Source organism: Parambassis ranga, unplaced genomic scaffold (genome assembly GCF_900634625.1).
Source record: "Parambassis ranga unplaced genomic scaffold, fParRan2.1 scaffold_21_arrow_ctg1, whole genome shotgun sequence".
In the NCBI taxonomy this organism is placed as follows: Eukaryota; Metazoa; Chordata; class Actinopteri; family Ambassidae; genus Parambassis; species Parambassis ranga.
The window spans coordinates 2,734,812-2,758,561 of NW_021144767.1; the positions used below are offsets into that span (position 1 = coordinate 2,734,812).

Consider the following 23,750-nt stretch of genomic DNA (forward strand, 5'->3'; position numbering starts at 1 on the left):
CTCTGAGACCATGATGATACCGTCACATATCATCACTGCACATGTTTTTGGCTGCACGTCTGGAAATGAGAGGAGACAGAACATTATCATACATGTTGCATAAGTAAAGTCACATGACATGCACCACTGTAAATAAAGGAAATCACATATTTTTAAGACACTTAGAGCACAGAGCCCAAGAAATAATATAATCTAAAGCTCACAAGACACAAGACGAACAGAACAGAACAGAACAAATACTTTATTTATCCCAAACTGGGAAATGTTTTCTATTGCAGCAGCAATGTACAGGGTCAGTATCATCCTATCTGCTGGTAAAAGTCTTTCTCGCCGTCGGGGAATCGAACCCCGGTCTTCCGCGTGACAGGCGGAGATACTATCCACTATACTAACGAGGAACGCTGACAACCACCATCTGTCATAGCAGCAGCCACCTGGTGCGGTCATGTGTCAGCTGGGGTGTGACGGAGTGGCTACGTCAGTAACTGTGGGCAGACTGCAGGTGTGTGTGCACCCAGACACACACAGGTCCCAGCTGAGAGCAGCCGGACCTTCCTGTCCTCCTGTCCATCGCTGTCCAAGGTGAAGCGACACCACCAGACCACAGGGCCATTATTTATTTAGCAGGAAAGAAGAAGATGCTCTGCAGCATTCAGGTGTGTTAACACAGTGCAGAGAGAGGAAGACATGAACAATGGTGTCAGAGCAGCAGCTGTTGCTGCATCAGCCAGGTGGAGCTGTGCAGTGTGCAGCAGCATGAGCACAGAGGTCCTGTTTGAACGGGCAGTGAGGATGAGCAGACTGCAATCAACTTTGAGCCCCGAAGGTTGCTGCTTGGGGCCTCAGCCCAGAGCGCGCTCTGCCTCAGCATTCATTGTCCTGCTGTCACTCAGCAGGCCACACCCATGTCCCACCCCCCGCAAAATCGGGGTCAAAACCTCAAAGGTGAAAAAAGGAGAGGCGAAAGTGGAAAAAAGATTTGAACCTGAAAAGTAAATCTGAAGCTGAAAAAAGATTTGAACCTGAAGAAACAAGATGTGAAACTGTAAAAAATTAAGATTTGAATCTGAAAACAAAAAATCTGAAACTGAAAAAATAAAATGGTAAATATGAAAATAATTATTGAAATGAAACCTGAAAATAAACTATTTATTCAAAAGAATTTCAAAGTTGATTCAAAAAAATCAACATCAAAACATTAATTTTCAGTTTCAAGTTTTAGTGTTTGAATTAATTTTATTTTTTCAGGTGAACAAAATTTATGACCCCGATTTGGCTCCATAATCGTGAGGGATTGCCCAGAAGGGGGCGGTGAGTCTGGCCCTACCCCGGATCCTGTAGCATATAAAAAAAATGAGCGCACCCGGAAGGGGTGGCGCAGGGATCAGTGCGTTGACAGCCGTGGATGGGGGGGAGGTGAAGAGCCCTGCCCGGAGGCTGCCAGGTGGTGAAGAGGCTCTGTCACTGGGATCCAGCCTGGATGACGTTAGCCTATATGCCGGCTCCCAGGAGCTTGGGCAAAGCACCATGAAGGACAGTTTTGTGAGGCTCACCCTTCGCTCCAGTAAGTCCCTGCTGGCTGAAAAAGCCAGGGCAAGAGAAGCCGTCTCTGTGCCCGCCTTCCTGGGACATAGGGTGATCTCCTCCGACTCTGACCTGGAGAGAGAGGCAGGGCAGAAATTGTATAGAAAAAAGATGCAGGAAGCAAAACAGAATAGGCATGATAGGAAAAAGAAATGATACTGTTGCATTGAGGTCTGCCTCCACCTTACTTCTTGATCACAATCACATCTTTAAACATTCCTGGCGCAAGGACAATAGAGAAAATACAACACACACACACGGATATTCTCTGTATGCAGGAAGTAAGGTGGAGCGCAGACCTATTAAGTCAAGTAAAGAACATTTGGAGAGGAGAAATATTTTATGACCCTGGACCCTCTCTGGCAGCGGGCGCTGCTGTGCGGATCAAACCGGGCCTCCCTCACGATGTGGCCTGTGTGCACACCGACGGCGGGGGCCGGTTGGTCATGGTGGACCTGAAAGAAGGCAGCAAGGATCTAAGTAATTAATATATATGGAAACAATGATGAAAAGGGAAGGAAAGATTTCCTATGGGAAAAACTAAGTAAATGGGTATCGGGGAATTGCATCATAATTGGGGATTTTAATATAATAATGACAACAGAAGATACAGTAAATATAAATAACAACAAATTAAAGAGTGACACGAGCAGACAAGAATTACTAAAGTTAATGTCGGAATATAATTTAATAGATTTATGGAGAGTGCTAAACCCGGGAGGTCGGGACTACTCCAGGAGACAGCTGGTGCGGGGGAAGCTGAGACAATCCCGAATAGACTTGGTGCTGGCGTCTCCTGGAGTAGTCACAGAGGTGGACACCGTGGATTACATGCCTAACAGGTGGAGCGATCATTCCCTGCTTCAGGTTCGCATGAGAGGAGCGGGCAGGCCCAGAAACGGCGGTCTGTGGGTTCTAAACAATAAAATCTGAGAAAATGAACATTTCAAAATAAAGATTAATTCTTTTCTAAACGAATAAAATATGAAATAACGGAAACCGAAGACTTATTGAAATGGTGGGAGGGGGTAAAAAATAGGATAAAAAACTGTGGTAGGAAAAACAGGAAGAGAACGAATTATTAGAAATAATAAAAATCGAAACGAAAAAAATAGAAGAAAATCCGGATCGAAACACAATCATACTCGCAACAGCGCAGGCAAAACTGCACAATTTAACGGTCAACAAATGCAAAGCAGCAGCAATAAGAGCAAAAGCAACATATCTAGTGGAAGGGGAAAAATCTACAAGTTACTTTCTGGGGTTGGAAAAACGAAAACAGGAAAACTCTTTCATAAAATCGATAGTAAACAGTGAGGGGGAAATAATAACGGACCTGGGAGGGATTTTACAAACGGCGCAGAATTTCTATAGCAAATTATTTCAAACTGAAGCAACAGATCAGGACGAAAGGGAAAAAATATAAATTACCTGGAGAAAAAGCTGGACGAAGCAGACAGGGCCTTCTGTGACTCCGACCTGACAATACAACAAATCACAACAGCCATAAAATCACTGAATACGGGGAAAAGCCCAGGATGGGACGGACTGACAGCTGAATTTTACCCAGCGTTCAGTCCTAACCTGGCCCCCATCCTATTTCAACGAAATAGAAAGAAGAAAAACAACAACGGAGAATTTTGCAAAAGGAATAATAACAATAGTGTATAAAAAGAAAGGGGATAAAACAAACTAGAAAACTACAGACCGATAAGTCTTTTGAATACGGATTATAAAATAATGGCGAACATTTTAGCAAACAGGCTGAAAAGGGTCATTGAGGAGGTGGTGGGTGAGACACAGGCACATGGCGTGCCGGGCAGAGACATTTCTGACTCTGTCCTGGCCGTCAGATGCCTGGTCAAACACATGTGCACAACGGGGGTTTTTATTGAGTGTAGATTTTGAAAAAGCTTTTGATCGTGTGGAGCACACCTTTCTATGGCGAGTCCTAGAGAGGCTGGGCTTTGGAGAGCGGTACATTAACTGGATCAAAACACTGTACAGCGGAGCCACCAGCTGCGTCAAAATAAACGGCGCGTGCACGGGCGCGTTTCCGCTGAGCAGATCGATCAGACAGGGCTGTCCGCTGTCTGCCATGCTCTTCACCCTGGTGACAGAGCCTCTGGCAGAAGCGAAATGTAAATATTAGAGGGATTAGAGTGGGAGAGTCTGCGTGCTGCAAGATTGTGCAGTACGCAGACGACACAAATGCCACGGTGGTAGATAAAGATAGTGTTAATGAGGTGATGGGCACGATAGATTCTTTTTGTAAAGCATCGGGTGCAAAAATGAATATTAATAAAACACAAATAATGATGTGTGGGGGAGCACAAAGCACACGCAACACATGGGGGTTTCAGAATGCGGGAGAGGAAATAAAGATACTGGGGGTGTGGGTGGGGAAAGATGAAGGGAGAGCAAATCAAAAACATTGGGACATTTTAACAGGAAAACTCAAGAACATAATTAACCTGTGGAAGCAGAGACAGCTGGGGATAAAGGGAAAAATAACTGTAATCAATTCACTAATGATGTCTATCATGTCCTGGCTGTCTGTCCTCTGTCCCCACAGCAGGAGAGCAACATTAACAAAGCCATCAGCAGCTCCCTGTGGAGGTCTAACATGAACCAGGTCGCCCATGACGTCATGATACTTAGTCCGGTTCGGGGACATTGTTGACCCGGCCGGTGGCATAGAAGCTGCGGGGATCCTGGCCATCCTAAGGAGGGGGAGAATAGTTTTCAGAAAAGGCAACATTGTTGATGTATGTGATAAACTGGCTGCCTCTGTCCCTCAGTGCTGGTTACGGTTGCTGAGGGAGGGAAGGCAGCCAGGAACAACTAATCCACTCTGTTGTGAGTTTTATACCCGACAGGACCAGAAAAACCTACAAGACATCCCCACAAAAGGGTTGTATCACATCTTCGTCCGGAACAAGAGGAGACCACCAGCGGCTGACCAGGTGTAGAGGAGGGTTTTCCCTGGCCTCCGGGGGGACAGGATCTGGGCCACACTCAGGAGCGGCATGGCCCCTGGGAATGTGCTCACAATGGACGTTAGATTAAGGCACAGAAAGATACACCCTGGAATAGTGCTACATCAAATAAACAAAGAGGCATTCAGCAGGGGCTGCGCCGTCTGCAGGGCAGCCGAGGTGTTGTCTCATCGGGAGCTTTATCAGGAATGGATAAACTTTTCCCCACCAGGGTCTATATCAGGCAGAAGCAATCCATATCAGAATGGTGCATTAAGGCTGTTCTAGTCGAACACTGAGTGCAGTGTGGTGTCAGGATGTCAGCTAAGTGCTTAACCACATTCTGTGTGACTGAGTTTGTGCTGCTGATGATGGCTCTGTGGAGACTCCTTCTTGGTGTATCTTGGAGTCCATACAGGCCTGGATAAAGCTGGAAGCAGAGCTGACAGCTGATTATTTGATCCCTCTCCAGTTTCTGTAGGTAGCTGACAATCTGTTTCTTAGTTGCTAGTGGGATCTCTCTTCTACTGTGTGTTGAGGACTCCACCTCATGATAAGTTCCACCAATGGAATCTGCTCCGGCAATTTGGCACTTTTGGAAGTTTAGTCCTTCAGCCAGTGCTTGTTTTTCCAGCTGGCTGACATCCTGTTCCTCGCCCAAGCAGCCAATGGTGTCCAGCCTCAGCTTCAGGTTGCAGCACTTGGATGAGTGGCTTCAGACAGCCAAATATATCTTTGTCGTGGTGGCACTCACAACGGGCCAAGTGTGTGTCGATCAGCAGTCCACTCTTTCATGTAAAAGAACATGTAGCCGGTCTCCTACCTGCTTGCAGTCTCATGTATCTGCTGGCCCTCTGCAGCGGTGACCACCTCACCAACGCTGCCTGCACATCTTTGTGTTGGAGCCGTAGGCAGCTCGACTGGGGCCTTCATCCGCAGAGTCAGCACTACATTAAAGACATATAAAGACGTTATATATATATATATATGTGAGTTTGGTGTTCCATTAGTTGTGTCGACAAATATAAAACAGGTTTACCTTCAGCAATCTTTGTCAGATGAGCAGGCCCAGTTCCTCACATTACAATTACTGTTGCTGTGGCCTTGATGGTATCAGTCTAGTCCATAGAGGACTAAAAGTACCTGAATGAAGGGTTGGCTGGAGGGAAGAGAAGGTTCAGCAAGAAAAGTTCAGCCTTTTATAGGTCTGTCATTCTTTATCTAATGACCAGCAACAACCAATAAGAGGCTGGCATTAATGAACCACATGAAGTTCAGCTTTGCTGCATTGATGATGTCACTGATTGATCAATGAATCAATGGACAACAAGAATCAATAAGAAGTTAATAATTGGTGAGGATCAATGAGAGGGGAAAAGGTGTTCCAAATTTGTTGTTGATAGTGTGGGTTCAAATCCCACTAACAGTTCAGTGTGTTGTGAGGTCATGTGACAAGATGGATGACTATAGTAAGGATCTACTGTAGTGCTGTGTGAGTCCTCAGAGCACACTTCTGTCTTCATTTGAAGCTGGTAGGTACAAACTGTACCACTGCTAGCAGGAGCCCCTTTGTTCTACACCTGGACATCAGCTCACTCATTTTAACCACTGACAGACTCCGTTTCTGGAAAGACAGACTGGACAAGACATGTCTCTGGTTCTCTTCCAGGCAGGTTTGCGTAAAGAGGGGGTTCCATGGTGTAATGGTTAGCACTCTAATGAATGAAAAAAAAGAGGAGAACAATGAAGAGAAGAAATCTTTGTAACAATGTAACTCCAAGTCAGTCACACTTGTGTGAAATCAGCCTGTCCAGTTAGGATCAACACTGACTGACACTGTCCTCCATGTCTAGATAAGGCTGTCTTTATGCAGTGCTGTTTAATTTTATTGTATAATATTTGACCTGTATATATTTTCACATGGGTGAATGGGCTGAATAGTATGTTATAGTCCTGTATGCAGTGTGTGTATTCACTTGTATTTGTTTTATATTTGTTCTGACAAATCTGATAAATCATATAAACATTTAAGACTCACTCTGATCTTCATCAAAGAAGCTCCCACACAAAAACACGTTTGAATGCTCATTGTTCATATTATTAAACCATAAACAGGTAAAATTACGGCCGATGTTGTCAAATGCAGATCTAGAGCTGATTATCCATGCTTTTATCTGGTTTCGTTTAGATTACTGCAATTCACTTTTTATTTGTTTTTTTACAATTCTGGACTCAAACGCCTGAAATTGGTTCGGAATGCTGCTGCAAGGCTTTTAACAGGATCAAACAGATGGTCACACATTACCGCGAATTTATCTTCCTTACACTGGCTCCCCATTAAATTCAGAATTGATTTTAAAATTTTAACCCAAACTTTCAGAGCTTTAAATAGGCAAGCCCCCCAGTACATCACAGACATGCTGGTGTGTTACTCCCCTAGACGCACTCTTCGATCCTCCTGCCAGCACCTACATGAGGTTCCAAAAACCCACCTTAAAACTCGACACCACCCGGCACCCGGACTATGGAACGTTCTGCCCCTCCCTATCCGTGTGGCTGAGTCTGTTGATTCTTTTTTTTTTTTTTCAACAATATATTTATTGAAATTTTACAAAATACAAATGTAAAATGGGCTCACATAAGAACAAACTAACAAACAAAAAGGCACATTTTAAAAGCAGAGTACAAGTACATGAAAGTATTTGCAGACGAAAGATGGCATTGAAAATTCAGCATGATTGTGTAACTGTACAGGGACTAGTTATGAAGTCCCAGGGTCGTGCAACATATAGGATAAATCTTTGTTTTTCATATAATTAATGAAACGGCCCCACACTTTTTCAAAAACCTCTTGTTTGCCTTTTAAAGTGTATGTGATTTTTTCCAATGGTAAACATAAAGACAATTCTTTGAGCCATTTTGCTATGCTTGGTTTGCCCATTTCTTTCCATGACATAGCAATCATTCGTTTGGCTTGTAATATTCCTAGATTTATGAGAATTTTGTCATGGCGATTTATATGGAATTCCTCAGGGTGCAAGCCTAATATAAAAAATTTGGGTTCCAGCTTTAACTTCACCGACAATATTTCCTGTAACATATCCCTAACCTCTCCCCAAAATTCTCTGAGTTTTGGACATGACCATAGACAATGGAACAAAGTGCCGTTATCTTCTCTACATCTATTACAGAGATCTGGGATCTGTATATTAAATTTGTTAAGTTTTTCTGGAGTAAAATAAAGTCTCATTAGCCAATTGAATTGCAGTAACTTTAGACGTGTATTGCCCGTCTGCGTTTGGGCTACCTCACAGGCTTTTCTCCATTGGTCTATAGATATCTCCTCCTGTAAATCAATTTTCCAAGCATTAAATTTAGAAACAGAAGATTGAGAAGAAGATGACATCAGTAGGTCATATAATTCAGAAATGATTCCTTTGTTATATGGATTTTTAGTGAGAATTTTTTCTAAGGTTGATATACAAGGAATTTGTGTAAGGTTGCTTTGATGGGTCCTAATAAAATCCTTTAATTGCAGATATTTGTAAAAATGTTTTCGGGGGATATTAAATTTAGAAACCAATTGTTCAAAAGCTAAAAGTTTTCCATCTTTTCCATAGACATCCTTCACTAGTCCCACCCCCCTGTCTGCCCACATTTTAAAGCCTCCATCATTCTTCCCTGGGGTAAAATTATTGTTGCTCCAGATTGGGCTGAAATGTAGAAAGGGGGGTGGATTCATTCAGATATCGTTTGGTAGCCTGCAAAACACAGATCATATTTTTAAGAATTGGGTTGAGAGTAATCCTTTTAAGTTTGTTGTGTTTGTCAGAGTAAATATAGTTTAGGATGGGCAACTTCAAAGATAATGATTCAATATTTCTCCAAGCCAGGGAATTATCTGAAGTATAGTAAAACATTATTGTTCGTAATTGGGCCGCCCAATAATACCATAGCATGTTAGGGCATTGCAGCCCACCTCCGTCAAAGGGCAAATATAAAAGGGACAAGCGAAGTCTGGGACGCTTATTGTTCCATAGGAATTGGTTAAATTGTTTTTTAATTTTAAGGAAAAAATCTGATGGGGGTGGTAAGGGAATATTCTGAAACAGGTATAAAAGTTTGGGAAGAACATTCATTTTTAGAATATTTATTCTGCCAATTAATGAAATTTGAAGATTCGACCATCTTTCCATCGATTTAAAAATGCTGGCCATAATTGGATTATAGTTATATTCTACCACTTCTTCCAGCTTTGGAACTATTTGAATTCCAAGATACTGTTGATTCTTTTAAACGCCAGCTGCAAAAACTTTTATTCAGACAAGCTTTTAGTTGACTGGGTTTTTTTGTGCTGTTTTGTTGATGAAGATTCTCAGTCATCCAGGTCATCATACATAGAGAAGATTGAAGCAAGGCGTCTGGACTTGTAGAGTTTTCTTGAAGCTGTTTCGCTGCTCATTCAAGCAGCTTCATCAGTTCTAACTTTTCTAACAGTAAGAACTAGAATTAAAACTAAAACCAGAACTAACAGAACTGATGATCGACATACACACAAATCAACATGACAGATCTCAGTGTCAGCTGTCAGTTCACATTCAATAGTACACAGAAATAAAACCTACCAAGGAACATTAAACAAATGGTTCAGTTGGTCACACCTGTTTGGCAAACACTTGACTTATTTGTGTGGGTTCTCTTGTGGACAGTTAAAACAATATTTTGTCTAAAACATTTCCACCATAATTTGCATGAAAATGGCTTCTCATCTGTGAGTTCTCATATGGACAGTTAAGTTACTTTTATGACTGAAACATTTGCCACATGTTTTGCAAGAAAATGGTTTCTCACCTTTGTGGGTTCTCATGTGGGCAGTTAAAGTACCATTTTGAGTAAAACATTTCCCACACGTTTTGCAAGAATGTGGTTTCTCACCTGTGTGGGTTCTCATGTGAGTAGTTAAATGGCTATATCGACTAAAACACCTGCCACATGTTTTGCAAGAAAATGGCTTTTCACCTGTGTGGGTTCTCATGTGAGTAGTTAAATGGTTATATTGACTAAAACACTTGCCACATGTTTTGCAAGAATGTGGTTTCTCACCTGTGTGGGTTCTCATGTGAATAGTTAAATCATGATTTCGACGAAAGCATTTTCCACATGTGCTGCAAGAAAATGGCTTCTCACCTTTTCTACCAGGTTTAGATTTTACTGATTTTTTTCCTGGAGGAGAGTTGTGAGAGACAATCCTGTCACAGCTTGGTTCTAGTTCAATATAGTTCCTTTCATTAGCAACAGTCAATATAGAGGGCTCAGTCTCCTCTCTCAGTTCATGCTGCTCTTCCTCATGACTGCTGCAGAGAACATGCGGTTCCTTTCTAACCTGTGGGAGTTCTGGTTCCTCCCAATCCAGGCTGTTGTTCCTGTTCTGGTTACAGAGCTGCTGGTCAGCCAGAATCAGCTCTTTCTCCTTAAAATTGTGTTGTTGAGTGAGATCTAAAGGGTTAGAAGAAACAAGAAAACATGTTTCACAGTTTTGATCATTGAGCTTAATATAAACGTTGCACAGAACTGAATAGGATCCTGCATGAGTCACTGGATTCACTGCTTGTTTGCAGTTTCACATACCTGCTCTGTGTAACTTTATCTCAGGTATCAGCAGTGGGTCCCGATGGTTGATCTCTTCTTTGTATTGGATCACAATCGGTGCAAAATGGTCCAGACTGGATTTTTTTTCCTGGTTACAGAGCTGCTGGTCAGACAGGATCTCTTCCTCCTTACAGTCATGTTGTTGAGGGAGAACTGGAGGAACAAATGGACACAAAGCAGAGCTCTCAAGTTTTCCAGTTCAAGCTTAGAGTGAGTTTCCCAGTACCCCTTTGGTATACTGCTGTATCACCAACGTTATTTAATACTAATACTAACATCTCAAATACCATTGTGGTTGATAGAAAATATCTATGATGTATTTTTTTAGGGCTGTAATGATTACTCGAGTACTCGAGTAATATTTGAAGGCAAAATTCATTGACAACTAATTTAGCATTCGACAACTGCCCAATGTCATTGAGAATGATTCTCTTGTGGTGCAGCGGGATGATCAGTGTTTTGAGTGCAAGAGGTCCTGGGTTCAAAAGCGAGTGAGCAGTTTGCAGGTCGGACACATAGACACACGGTTTTGGCGCCGGGTATGGAGGAGTGACGGACTGAGTGATATGGCAAAAAATTTATCATGATCATTTATTTCCATATCAGTCAATATCGATAATTAACACGATATGTAAAATCTATATTTATTTCACATTTAGAGGAGAACAGTTTGTAGAAACCAGATGGTTAATTGTGGTGTTAAGCTTCTCTTTATTTGTCAAAACATGACATGACCAATTCTTCAAAAAACTAAGGTGTATATCTCTTAATAAAATCTCCATGAAATCAATATTACAATCTATATCTTTGTACTAAAATGTAGAACCATAACCCATACAAATTTATTACACTATAAGTAAAAAATGTGCGATTCGCTCTATTGACTTTGATGACATTCCAGCTGAGATAACAGTCCGCTACGCATCTTTTATTGCATTCAGAACTGCTTTTTTTAGCCGTGTAGACGACCCAGCTAGTCAGGGGTGATACGTCTTGTGTCGAATCAATCATCTTTGATATACCACGTGAGAGCAGAAAGCTCTACAATTCTAGTTTGAGCACCTTGTGATCTCGTTCCATCGTCCGATTGGACACTGACTTTCCCATAGACACAGCCTGTAAACAAGACAGAGACATGGCGGAGTATACTAATAGAAAGCCTAAAGTGTCCTCTTTTCGGAGAAAAAAAAGTTGAACACAGTGACGGTACAGCTCCACATGTAGCACTCGAGAGCCCAGCATGCAATGCACATGTGCAGCGTCACACAACGTGTACACATTTATTGAGCATTATCGAACTTGTGTCATGTTGTTATTGAAAAAAGTTATATCGCGATAATTATCATTTTTATCGCCCAGCCCTGACTGAAGCATTGACGCTGCAGCCGTTTCCATGAGAAAACTATGACATTTACGTGTGATCCGAGTACTTGAATAATCGCAAAAATAATAGGCGAGTATCTGAGTACCAAAATACTGGTTTGTTTCAGCCCTAACTTTTGATTACATTATGCCATCCCCAACCCAAAAATGTGTTCCGGTCCACTGGGCATTACCCGGAATGCCAGATGGCCAGTCCATACCTGCTCTCAAGAGATCTAAACCCTGGAACAACCAAATGACCTAAACCAACATTAAAGTTCTAATAAACAGAAATAATAATAAACATCCAGGGTCTGACAAAGAAAAAAAACATTTTAGAGACGTTTTACCTTGAGGAGCGTTGTGAGAGAGAACCATGTCATGGTTTGGTTCTGGTCCATCATAAGCAGCAGTTACTATAGAGGGATCAGTCTCCTCTTTCAGTACATGCTGCTCTCCTTCATGACTGGTGCAGTCTTCCTGCTGTTCCTCTTTAACCTGTGGAGGTTCTGGTTCCTCCTGGTCCAGAATGGAGTTCTTCTTCTGGTTACAGAGCTGCTGGTCAGCCAGAACATCCTCCACTTGTAAACTGTGTTGTTGAGGGAGATCTGCAGGTCAGAGGGTCAGAAGGTTCACAGCACACAGAGAGATGTATTTTCTATATATAGAGAATTCTAACATAGAAATACCATCAGCTTTTCAGTAATATCATGTCAACAGACATTCAGCAAGTCTAACTTAGGGTGCAGTAACAAAATATTAGGCTTCCCTGTGTGGGACATTCACACACTACTAACTTCTGTTGTTACATTATATTCCACACTTACCAGTGTTTCCCTGCCATTATATAGGGAGCAGCTGTTTTCTATACAGCAGCAGATCATAACAGAAGTCATTTAAGGTCACCTTTCCTACAGAACAGGTCTTTGTTCTTTTTATTAAACACAATAAATAGCTGCCCCATGCACGTACACACACACACACACACGTACACACACACACACACACACACACGTACACACACACAGGAATGTTTTTTTTGTACAAACCAGGAAGTAACATCAGGAACTTTTCTTCCTTAAAAATAATTTTTTCATTATTTCAGCAGTAACAGTGAACGTAGTGATGTCGGCCAGCATGTGACAGCATGTTCAACGGCCTCTGTTGTGTGGAAAATAATATATTGTGAAGCCAAAAGTTAAAGAAAGAATTGAGCGAGTCTTGATTCCTGACCCCCAGGAACAAACCATGGACTTTGTTTAAATAATACTGCTGTCTGTGTCTGTCATTGGCAGATAGGAGGGTGTTAAGCTGTCACATCTGAACCTGGCTGTGGTCTGTGGAGGTGTGCACCACGGCACTGGTGGAATTCAGCTACCAGCCAACATGTAATGATCATATCAGTGCTGCACTGTTTACTTTTTAAACATGCAGGTTAAACCACAACTCAGCAGTGAACTACACAAACCATGACGATGATGACAACAACATATAATGATGTCCGCGCATTCTAAGCAGCTGTTGTCTGTATGGATTGTTTAGTGCTGCAGTATTTTGATCAGGCAGATGCGCGGACACCAAAAACCTCTGTTGACGCCGCTAAACTTTTGGCTGTGAACAAAAACTCATATTGTTGTTGTTCAGGTCACGTTTGAACGGATGAACCGCAATAAATGAAAACGTTTATCAACTCGGGCTACATCGATGATGCTCAGCTCAACGACTGATGACGTACACAGTGGTAATGAGCGAGCGTCTTCACCCAGCTCAGCTCCAAGTCATGAAGTCAGTGTCCTCCTGTCAGAAACACTATGTGCTGAATGTCACTCTTTTCACACAGAGCCGTTGTTGTTCCGTGACATTGTCATGTTTACATACCTGTTCTGTGTAGCTTGATCTCAGGCTTCAGGAGCAGATCCAGCAGTTTGCGCTGACGGTCCAGCTCTCCCTCGTACTGGACGATAGTTTGTTCAAACACTCCCAATATTTCAGCAGCAGCAGCAGTTAGCCGCTCGCTGATAAAAGCTCTCAGAGACTCCGCAGCAGCCATTCAGATGATGAAACACTCACAGTAGTTACACTTCTGTTCAGCTAGCGAACAACAAACTCCTTCTTCACATGTGCTGTCGCTGTGCTCGTCTTTGTTTTCCTCTTCCTCCTTCCGGCTCTTCTTCTTCTCCAGTTTAATGGCGGTTGGCAGCCAACTTACAAGGCGCATTACCGCCACCTACTGGACTGGAGTGTGGACAGTCGTCCTGCTCTTCCCTGTCCTGTTTTTTCTTTCAATACAAAAACCTGTTATATAGTAGAGCTGAACGTCTCCCTGTGTTCTTTCTACAAACATCATGGTGACATCATATCTGTAAACCACTGGATCCTTCTGGATACATGTTCAGTGGAAGGTACAGTCTACATATCCTGGGAGGAGTCCAGAGCTGCAGCTGCAGGTGGTGTCAGTATCCAGCTCTTCTCACTAACATGGTCTGCAGTGAAAGGTGATGCTGGTTGTTGAAATGTCCATGTAACATGTACTGGAGCTCTGTCTGGGCTCTTAATGGTTAATGATGTAGTCCCACCCAGAGACGTTTTTCTTTTAGCAGCATTATTTTGAAGTAAAATATGACTTTACAGTGTTATGACCATTAACATGTAACTGGTTGCATCGCTGCATCACCTCCTGTGGAAACTAGAGTACTCTTGTGTTACCAACAATGAAAGCTGTCTGCTTTGCTTGCTAAGTCTGCATGAACTCCTCCTGATGGTCCTTCTGAAGTGTTCGTGGTGTATTGAAATATTCTCATTGTGCAGTTACAACATCACTGAAGTGAATTGTTGATCTTTGTTGTTAACAGGAACATGAGAATCTGAAGCAGACTGTCCTGTTTTTATATCTGATGTCTTGATGTGTGGCTCACCTGAACATCTGATAAGAGACTAAAACTATCAGGAGGACGCTGCCAAACCACCACAGACAGTCAGTCCTGCAACAACAAGTGTTTGTCCTCACAAGTGTGTGAACTGCAGGAGAAGCACGCTCGTGATAAGCACTGCAAAACATGCCCCATGATCTGCATGAGCCTCTGACTTCTGTGACCGGGCCAGTGGTTTGCACTTTTGTCCACTAGGTGGAGCCACATGCTCAGACTGTCCAGGCTGAATGAAGAGGACAAAAAGAGCAGCTTGAAGATCGGCTGCTCTGCCTGACAGCTGCTGTATGAATGAAGCTCCACTGATTGACTGATTACTTCTTAGCTCCAGTCTTGTTGAGTGTAGATTCACCAGCATCACCTCATGAGCTTCTTTGTTCTTGCTTTGAATAATTAGTGTGACTCATCATCATTAACAGCTGGTTCTAATGCTGCATGTGAGCTGAGCAGGGTTTGCTCTGATGTTTGCTTACAACCTTATTGAACAATAGAAAGAATCCCTTGGTGAGTTCACATCAGTTCTTTTCAGTGGTTGTTATAGTACATAGTTTTGAGAACATGTGTTCCGCAAACATATTATAAAAAAAGAGATAAAAGCAGTGCTGTGCCATATAGGCTACCAGTGTTCCAACCAGTGTGCTGCAGCTCACTGCGCTGGTACAGACCATCAGGTGTGCCATGGGAATTAACCAGTTTGACTTAATTGGTCTGAATATTATTATTCACGTACTGTAAATAATGTGTTTGTGCCAGTACCGTGTAATGACAGGCAGAACAATTGATTAGAGTTAGAGTTAGATAAGTTAAGTTATTGTCTAGTCTGGCAGTGTCTCGGTACCTGGACTCAGTGCAGGCACAGTGTGTGTTTCTGTGTGTTCAGGCTCATGTGTGCGTATTGGGGAGAACTGTACAGAGAGCAGAGTGTAGACCCAGAGAGCGTAGAGCCAGGGGAATGTGCTGTGGGATGTTTATACTCAATACGTGTTGGGAAACAACATCAAACAGTGTCATCAACATGCATTATCACAATAGGTGGATAGAATAAACATCTCTATCATAGGCCGTATGTTGTTTCTATCATGCATTACTACAGTCTAGTTCGCTGAGAACAGAGAAAGGAGTGATGACACAGTGTCCTGACATCAGTGCCACTGTGTGTGTATCCCTTGTACATGTGTGCACTGCCTATTGTAAAATAATAATAATAAATAATAATATATTAAAGTATGTCGGACATCAAAGTTATGACATCATCATGTCACATGTTGGCCTTTGCAGATGAAGCCATGCAGCAGCACTGGCTGCACTGGATCAGAGAGACAGGACATCATACTGTTGATATTGTTAAAATGAAGTCTCAGTCAGTCAGTAAACATTCTCAATAATACTGTTAGACTGTGTCAGACACATGTTGAATCATGTCTGCTCTCTGCATGCAGGAGCATGAAGGTGTGACAGGAATGCAGGTTACAGAGAGTCATGCTGCGACAGCTGATCTATTTGACTTCAGGGTTTGCAGCACATTATGTCGACCAAGTCATTCAAAGAAATTCAACCAGACAGTCCCCGCCCCCACTTTGGACAATCTGACCGTATCTCTGTGTTCCTCTACCCAGCCTACAGACAGCTCCTCAAACAAGCCCCCCCGGTAAGCAAAACCATGAAAGTTTGGAATGAAGAGACTGACATGGTGCTTCAGGACTGCTTTAATGCTACAAACTGGGATGTGTTTAAAACTGCTGCTTGGAGAGAGGAGGACTGTTCTGTGGACTTAGAGGAATATGCATCAGCCGTCACCAGCTACATCAGCACCTGTGTTGATAACATTGTCTCCACCAAGTGCTGCAAAATATTTCCCAATCAGAAACCCTGGATGAACTGTGAGGGACGCTCCATGCTGCATGCACGCTTCACTGCATTCAACTCTGGTGATGCTGAAGCCTACAAAAAGGCCAGATATGATCTACGTAGTTCCATCAGGGAAGCCAAGAGGCAGTACAGACTGATGCTGGAGGGATACTACAACAGCTCAGACTCCCGGAGCATGTGGCAGGGCCTACGTCACATCACAGACTTCCAGCAGAGGAGCAGTACGGTCACAGACAGCCACAGAACACTACCAGATGAGCTGAATGAGTTCTACGCTCGCTTCGACACCCGCAACACCAAACAGCACAGAGGGATTCTACCAGCAGAGGCAGCACAGAGCTCTTCACTCACTGTGACTTCAACTGAGGTGCGCAGGGCTCTGAAGAGGACAAACCCCCGAAAAGCAGCTGGCCCTGACAACATCCCCGGCCGTGCTTTGAGGGCCTGCTCTTCAGAGCTGGCTGAGGTTTTCACAGACATTTTCAATTTGTCCCTCTCTCAGTCATCTGTGCCCACATGCTTCAAGACCACCACCATAGTGCCCCTCCCCAAGAAAAACAAAATAACCTGTTTGAATGACTATCGCCCCATTGCCCTCACTTCCATTGTAATGAAGTGTTTTGAGAGGATAGTCATGTCCCACATCAAAGACACCATCCCAGACACCTTAGACCCCCTGCAGTTTGCATACCGCCAGAACCGTTCCACTGACGATGCCGTTATTGCAGCCATCCACACAGCTCTGTCACATCTCGAACACAAAGAATGCTGTGTATAGATTACAGCTCAGCATTTAACACTGTCATTCCCAGCACACTGGCTGAAAAGCTCCTCACTCTTGGACTGACATCCCCCCTCTGCCGCTGGGTCCAGGACTTCCTCACAGACAGACCCCAGACTGTCAGAGTTGGTGCCAGAATATCAGCCACAAAGACTGTGAGCATAGGAACCCCCCAAGGCTGCGTGCTCAGTCCACTGCTGTACACCCTCTTCACCTACGACTGCGTCCCCTCCCAGAGTAACAGCGTGTCATTAAAACAGCTCAGTTCATCTGTGGAGCAGCCTTCCCACCTCTACAGGATATCTATAATGCCCGGGTCACAAAGAGGGCCCACAATATCATCAAAGACCGCACTCACCCACAGCACTCACTGTTCACACTCCTGCCGTCAGTCAGACGCTTCAGGAGCGTGAAAGCAAGGACAACCAGACTAAAAAACAGTTTCTATCCACAGGCCATCAGGCTACTGAACCACTGACTGAACATTTTTCTTTATCTTTCCACAATGCAAAAATTGCACATATTTGTTTTTGCATGTACAATCTCTTAAAATATTTGCACATTCTAAACGTCCTACCTCTGTACATAGAACTGCACATTCTGTACATAGAACTGCACATTTTGCTTATTCTATTTTATTTTTTCCTATTGTTTATTCGTATTTTTATTTATTCTTATGCCTAAGTCTACTGTTTATTTTTTTATCTTAATTTAGTTGTGTATAAAGTCATATGAAGGGAACTCGCAAAGTAAGAATTTCATTGCTCAGTGTAACTGTAAAGTGCTGTGCATTTGACAATAAACTTCTTGAATCTTGAATCTTGAATCTTGAATGGGCTGAGGCCAAGGATGCGGTACGACCTATCTCAGCCCAGGATCACGACACCTTCCTGGCCTGCTTCAGAGCAGTCTTCGACCTTCCCAACCGGTCTGGAGATGCCTCCGAATGCCTGATAAACTTAGCCCATCGTCAGTTCTCTTCTGATTCAGAAAGGTATGTAAGCCCTATATATGAACTATTAGAGATGTTGTATATGTGTTTTAACCCTCATGTGTTGTTCGGGACATTTTTGTCCTCTGAGAGTTTATTTTGGCCATAACTTTGTCAATATGTGGACAAATTGAATCATTTTTCCTCAATAAGCTTAATTTTACATAAATTTTGTTAATATGATTTTAAAATTTTTCATAGGTCAACGGTACACTGTGGGCAAATCTTACCCCCTAATGTGTTGTTCGGGGACAAAAACGTCCCCTAACTTTATTAGATAAATATTTTTTTGAAACAACAGTAGTGAAAAAATCATTTTCCCCCAGGATTTTAACCCTTTAATCACCAATTTTATAAGGGGTGGTGCTGAAAATTGAAAAAAAAAAAAACACACAAAATGGCTCATTTTTAATAGAAAAGGTGAATGTGGACTGGATTCTTTTGAACCTTTATTACAGTCTTGGTCATGTCAAACATCAGTAACAACATTGACTTTATTGCATTATTAGTTTTTGCACAGCACTGGATTTTCTTTTTTCTCCCATTTTGTCCCATAGACTTACATTATAAACACACTTTTTTTGACTGCACAGCCATGGCACTAAATAATCATGCATTCTTGATTGTTGGTGGTTTACCCTGTTGGTAGGAGGTAACATTTGTGATTTTTACAGTTAACAACTTAATGACCATACAACCCTTTACCTGCAGGCCTGTGGATGAAATACTTGTCTTTTTTTCCCTGTTAAAAGAAACGACTCAGATTTCATTACATCAGATTTATGAACATAACACTTTATTATGAACCAACATTCTACAACAACCTCAAATGAACCTACACTAAGTATTTAGTGTTTACTTTCTACCGCAGGACTTGCAGCATGTCACCTGGTGCTCTTTGCAAATGTAACGACCACAAGAGATGCAAGTGGTGACGGTTTTTTTTCGTTGCCCTGTGCACCACATGCACTCTTCTCTTTCTTGAGCTGCAGGTGTCTTCTGGTATCGGTGGCTCCGCGTCTGGAGGGGCAGCTGCAGAAGCCTGGATCCCTCTCAGCCGTACCAAAGCAGCTGCTGCACGAGGGGTGTGCTTTCTTCTTAACATTGCTGCAGAGACTAGAGAATTTCCCAGCTCTTCTAGGAAAAGCCTAAAAAACTAAAAAACTTTGCCTTGTTCCAGGAGGGATCCACAGCTGTGAAGATGACATATGCATTATATGCCGAGACATCCACCATATTGAAAAATAAGGCCTGTGGCCACCGATTGGTCTTTCTTCTGCAGCTGTAGGTACCGACAACCTACAAAGATTAAAAACAAGAAGAGAATAAGTACAGATTTCATCTTGACAAGGAGTTACTTCATTCTGAAGCTGCACATGACATTGAGAATAATTATGCAAAGATGATCAAAACACTAACTGTAATTCCTAAATTTGTCTGTAACAGGGATATGAATTTAGTAAAAAAAATCATCAGAATGAATGAAAAAAGAAATATGTAATCTCACATACCTTGTCAAGATTGTCAACGCCTCCCTTGCAGTGGTTGTCGTCGGTGACGATCTCCGGCTTCTTTTTTGGTCCCTCTGTCACTGCTGCCTCGCGGTGCCTCGTGCTGATGAGGATCACATTTCTCCCACATTTAGGGATGTAACTCACAGCTGTGGTGTTCTTTTTAAAGGCGAAGACGGAGGAGAATGCAGGTCTTCCTTTAACCTGCACCAGGTTGGCTGGCAGCTCTGGCTTATTTTTCCTCATGGTCCCAACCAAGTTTACTTTCTTCTGCAGAAGCTCCTGGGCAAGTGAGTAGGAGGTAAAAAAGTTGTCACATGTGACAGTGACACCTTGGAGTCCTTCTGTCATCTCCATGACGACACGCTTGCCCTGGCCTACCTCTGCAGCATCACCTATCTTTCCCAGGTAAATGTCACACTTCCAAGCATAAGATGTAGCAACATCGGCAGTCACCCAAATTTTTAGTCCATATTTGGACGTTTTTTTTGGCATGTACTGTCGAAAAGAGCATCGCCCTTTGAATGGCACCAGCTGCTCATCGACTGTTACATCTTTGCCGGGGTTGAACAGGAGGGGAAGGCGATGCACCCACATTTCCCACAGGGACCTGATGGGGGCCAACTTGTCCTCTCTGCGACGAGCTGGTCTCTGCAGCTTGTCATCAAAACGCAGACCTCTGCTGATGAGATGAAACCTTGAGAGGGACATAGTAGCTCTGAAAATTGTACGACCATTGTGTTCATCCCACAGGCTGAGTGTGGACTCCCCTCTGGACCTGTAGACTCCAGCCAAAATCAAGAGCCCCATGTAGGCACGCAGATCTGTGGTGTCTATGGCAATCCAGTTCCTCACTGTGCAGTGTCCATGGAGGTTAGTCATGCTGACAATGAGGTCAATCATCTCCTCTGTAAAAAACAGGTGCAATGCAGAATCCGCATTCTGGACCCTGACAATGTCATACTGTGTTGGCCCTGGCTTCACACCTCTGGCATGCTGCAAAAAGGGAGTTGTCTCCGCATTGGTGGGAAACCACACTTCACCATTTTTTCCAATCCACCCATATCCATCAGCCTCTGAATCCTCCTCACCTTCAGTGGAATAAGTTGAAGAAGATAATGGTGCCACGGCAAAATCAGGATCTGAATCTGCTGTATCCGTAGTGTCAGAGAGAGAAGATGACATGTCCTCCAGCTCACTAGAAGGGCCAGGCTGCATTATCAATTCCAAAGCTTTGGCACAAGTGAATCCTCTCTTCATCTTGCTTGCTCCTCTCCTCACTATCAAATGACCAGGAGAACGCATGCACGGCCACCTGCTTGGGTTTTATTTACTCTGCACCTCTCAGCATCAAAGAGCCACACTTTTTGTTTACTCTATAAAGTCTTTGTAGTTGTGTTACACACAGTGCACAGATCTCTCTTTCTCTCTCTCTCTCTCTAACATACACACACAGTGTGTAGACACACAATTATGTGCTAAAATACTCCCTATAACTCCATATACAAGCCAGAAACTACACTACATAAGCACAGGCCTGCAGGTAAAGGGATAATATGGTCATTAAGTTGTTAACTGTAAAAATCACAAATGTTACCTCCTACCAACAGGGTAAACCACCAACAATCAAGAATGCATGATTATTTAGTGCCATGGCTGTGCAGTCAAAAAAAGTGTGTTTATAATGGAAGTCTATGGGACAAAATGGGAGAAAAAAAGAAAATCCAGTGCTGTGCAAAAACTAATAATGCAATAAAGTCCATTTTTACTGATGTTTGACATGACCAAGACTGTAATAAAGGTTCAAAAGAATCCAGTCCACATTCACCTTTTCTATTAAAAATGAGCCATTTTGTGTGTTTTTTTTTTTCAATTTTCAGCACCACCCCTTATAAAATTGGTGATTAAAGGGTTAAAATCCTGGGGGAAAATGATTTTTTTCACTACTGTTGATTAGAACTGAAGTTAATTAAAAGGTCTATGCAAAAAAATTTCAAAAAAATATTTATCTAATATATTTTTAAAACCGTTAAAGTTAGGGGATGTTTTTGTCCCCAAACAACACATTAGGGTAGTGTTTGCGAACAGTCCATGAGGGTTAAATATTCAGCATATGGAATAACTTCGATCGATAGATTTCATAAATTTGTTTGTCTGAAAGGGCAGAAGGTGTGTATGCATCTATCATTATGTTTGCATATGTGTGTCTTTCAAAGCAAGGCCACTCATTTATTTTTTTTGTCACAGTGAGGCAGAGAGGCAGCCCAAACGTAAAGGAAAAGCCATGCCCAAACCAGCAAGCAAGCGTGGTGCAAGACAGAGCCTAACAACAGAAGGACCGAAAGCCAGAGCCTCCCATTCATGCCTGCTAGAATCCCTGGACCCACATTTGACACAACAAGGTCCTGGTCTCCACTTCCTCTCTTCCAGCTGTTTTTTTCCACCACTGTTGTCCGTACTATTATCAACGGGTCATTATTCGGTGCCATTTGTATTGTACTGTAATACTGTCTGGACAACCCACTGACTGCAACGGCACCCACTGGGTGATAGAACTGATGAGAAACTGAAACAAAACAGAAAAAACAAATCAAAGAAAATCCAACTTCGACCAGTCAAAGATACTTTCAAATAACATTACCTATGCAGAATGTGATGTCATAAGTCGGTTTATGATATATTATTCTGTATTTGGGTAACCTATGTGAAGCAAACGCACAAACGGAGGACCGATATCTGGTTAAACTATTACTAACAGCAGCTAAAAAAAGAGATTACGAGAAAATGGGCAAGAAGGTCTCCATACTGCCTCACTTAGTATTGATGGACACGTTCATTGAAAGTGCACATACCTATATTTGTGTCATATCATACACAGCACATTCATGGCCTGCACTGAACAATGTTATTCTTTCTGAGGTAGCTCTTCTTATAAAAGAAGGTCCTTCAAAGGTCCGTCAGTTTCTTAATGTAGCAACCAGTTCCTGTAATATATATATATGCTCTGTGTGTAATATAAATATACAAACTAATGTGATTTGATCAGAACATTTTAAAAGACACTGATGATCTGTTCTTATTGTCTAAACAGGAACAGTTGAAGCTCAGCTTGCAGCCCCTGTATCTCAGGCTTCTCAGCTTCTCTTCAGATGTTTGGACGTTTCTGCTGGAACCTCTCATTTAATGACTCACATTTAGAACTTCTGACTTTATGTGGAGGAGGGATTGATTTTGGAATAAGGAGGCTGCAGCCTGCGGTTTAACCACTAGATGTCAGCATTGCACAGCATTGGTGGTTCAGTGGTAGAGTTCTGCCTGCCACCCATGAGGCCTGGGTTCGAGTTGATTCACCCTCTGTATCCATGAAGGAAGTACAAATTCTTGTTTTGATCCCTTTCCCTTATCAAAATATAATTTAAGGTTTAAGGTGTTGGTTTGGGGGAAGTGCCTAGCAGACCTGCATGCTGACCTGCAGTCCAGCCCCTGAATATTTCAATGCTTATTGATATATCACTGTTTTTTCTGAAGTGCTTTGAGGCCATTCTGATTGTAAAATGCGCTCTATAGATAAAATTGAATTGTAAACTTTATCACAGCTAAGCTGCTTTAGGCCTTTGCTGCCGGGGGGGACACAAACATGATCCACCGATCATTTCCTCCACCTCCTCTGCTCTTCTTCCTCTCCCCTCATCAAGCCGATATATGATCTAATATTTTATCATTATAATATATATTATGTTATCACTGTGTGTCCAGTCTTCCTTGTAGTTTATGCCTCTCTCTTTGTATCTTTCTGCATGTCTCTCTCCCTTTAGATCAACATACGGCCTCCGGCCCTCTGATAAATCCAGTGCTACTAGTGCTGGATACTATACTATTCCCAATGCGTGCCTATGTGGTTTTCTGTGCAGTGCTAGTATAATTAACTTGAACAACATGTCAGCAGAAAGGTTCTCCTTATGAGCCAGGTCCTGTTCAAGGTTTCTTCCTGTTAAAGGGAGTTTTTTCTTGATACTGTTAAGGGGGTTCAGGCTCTGGGTCTCTGTGAAGCACCTAGAGATGATTCTGACTGTAAAAATCACTGTATAAATACAATTA

General features: G+C 42.6%; 1 pseudogene; it reads right to left on the minus strand.

Annotated features, from left to right (window-relative positions):
* Window positions 1–4,241: 4,241 nt before the first annotated feature.
* On the minus strand, window positions 4,242–20,534 carry LOC114429863 (piggyBac transposable element-derived protein 4-like; annotated as a pseudogene).
* Window positions 20,535–23,750: the final 3,216 nt, after the last annotated feature.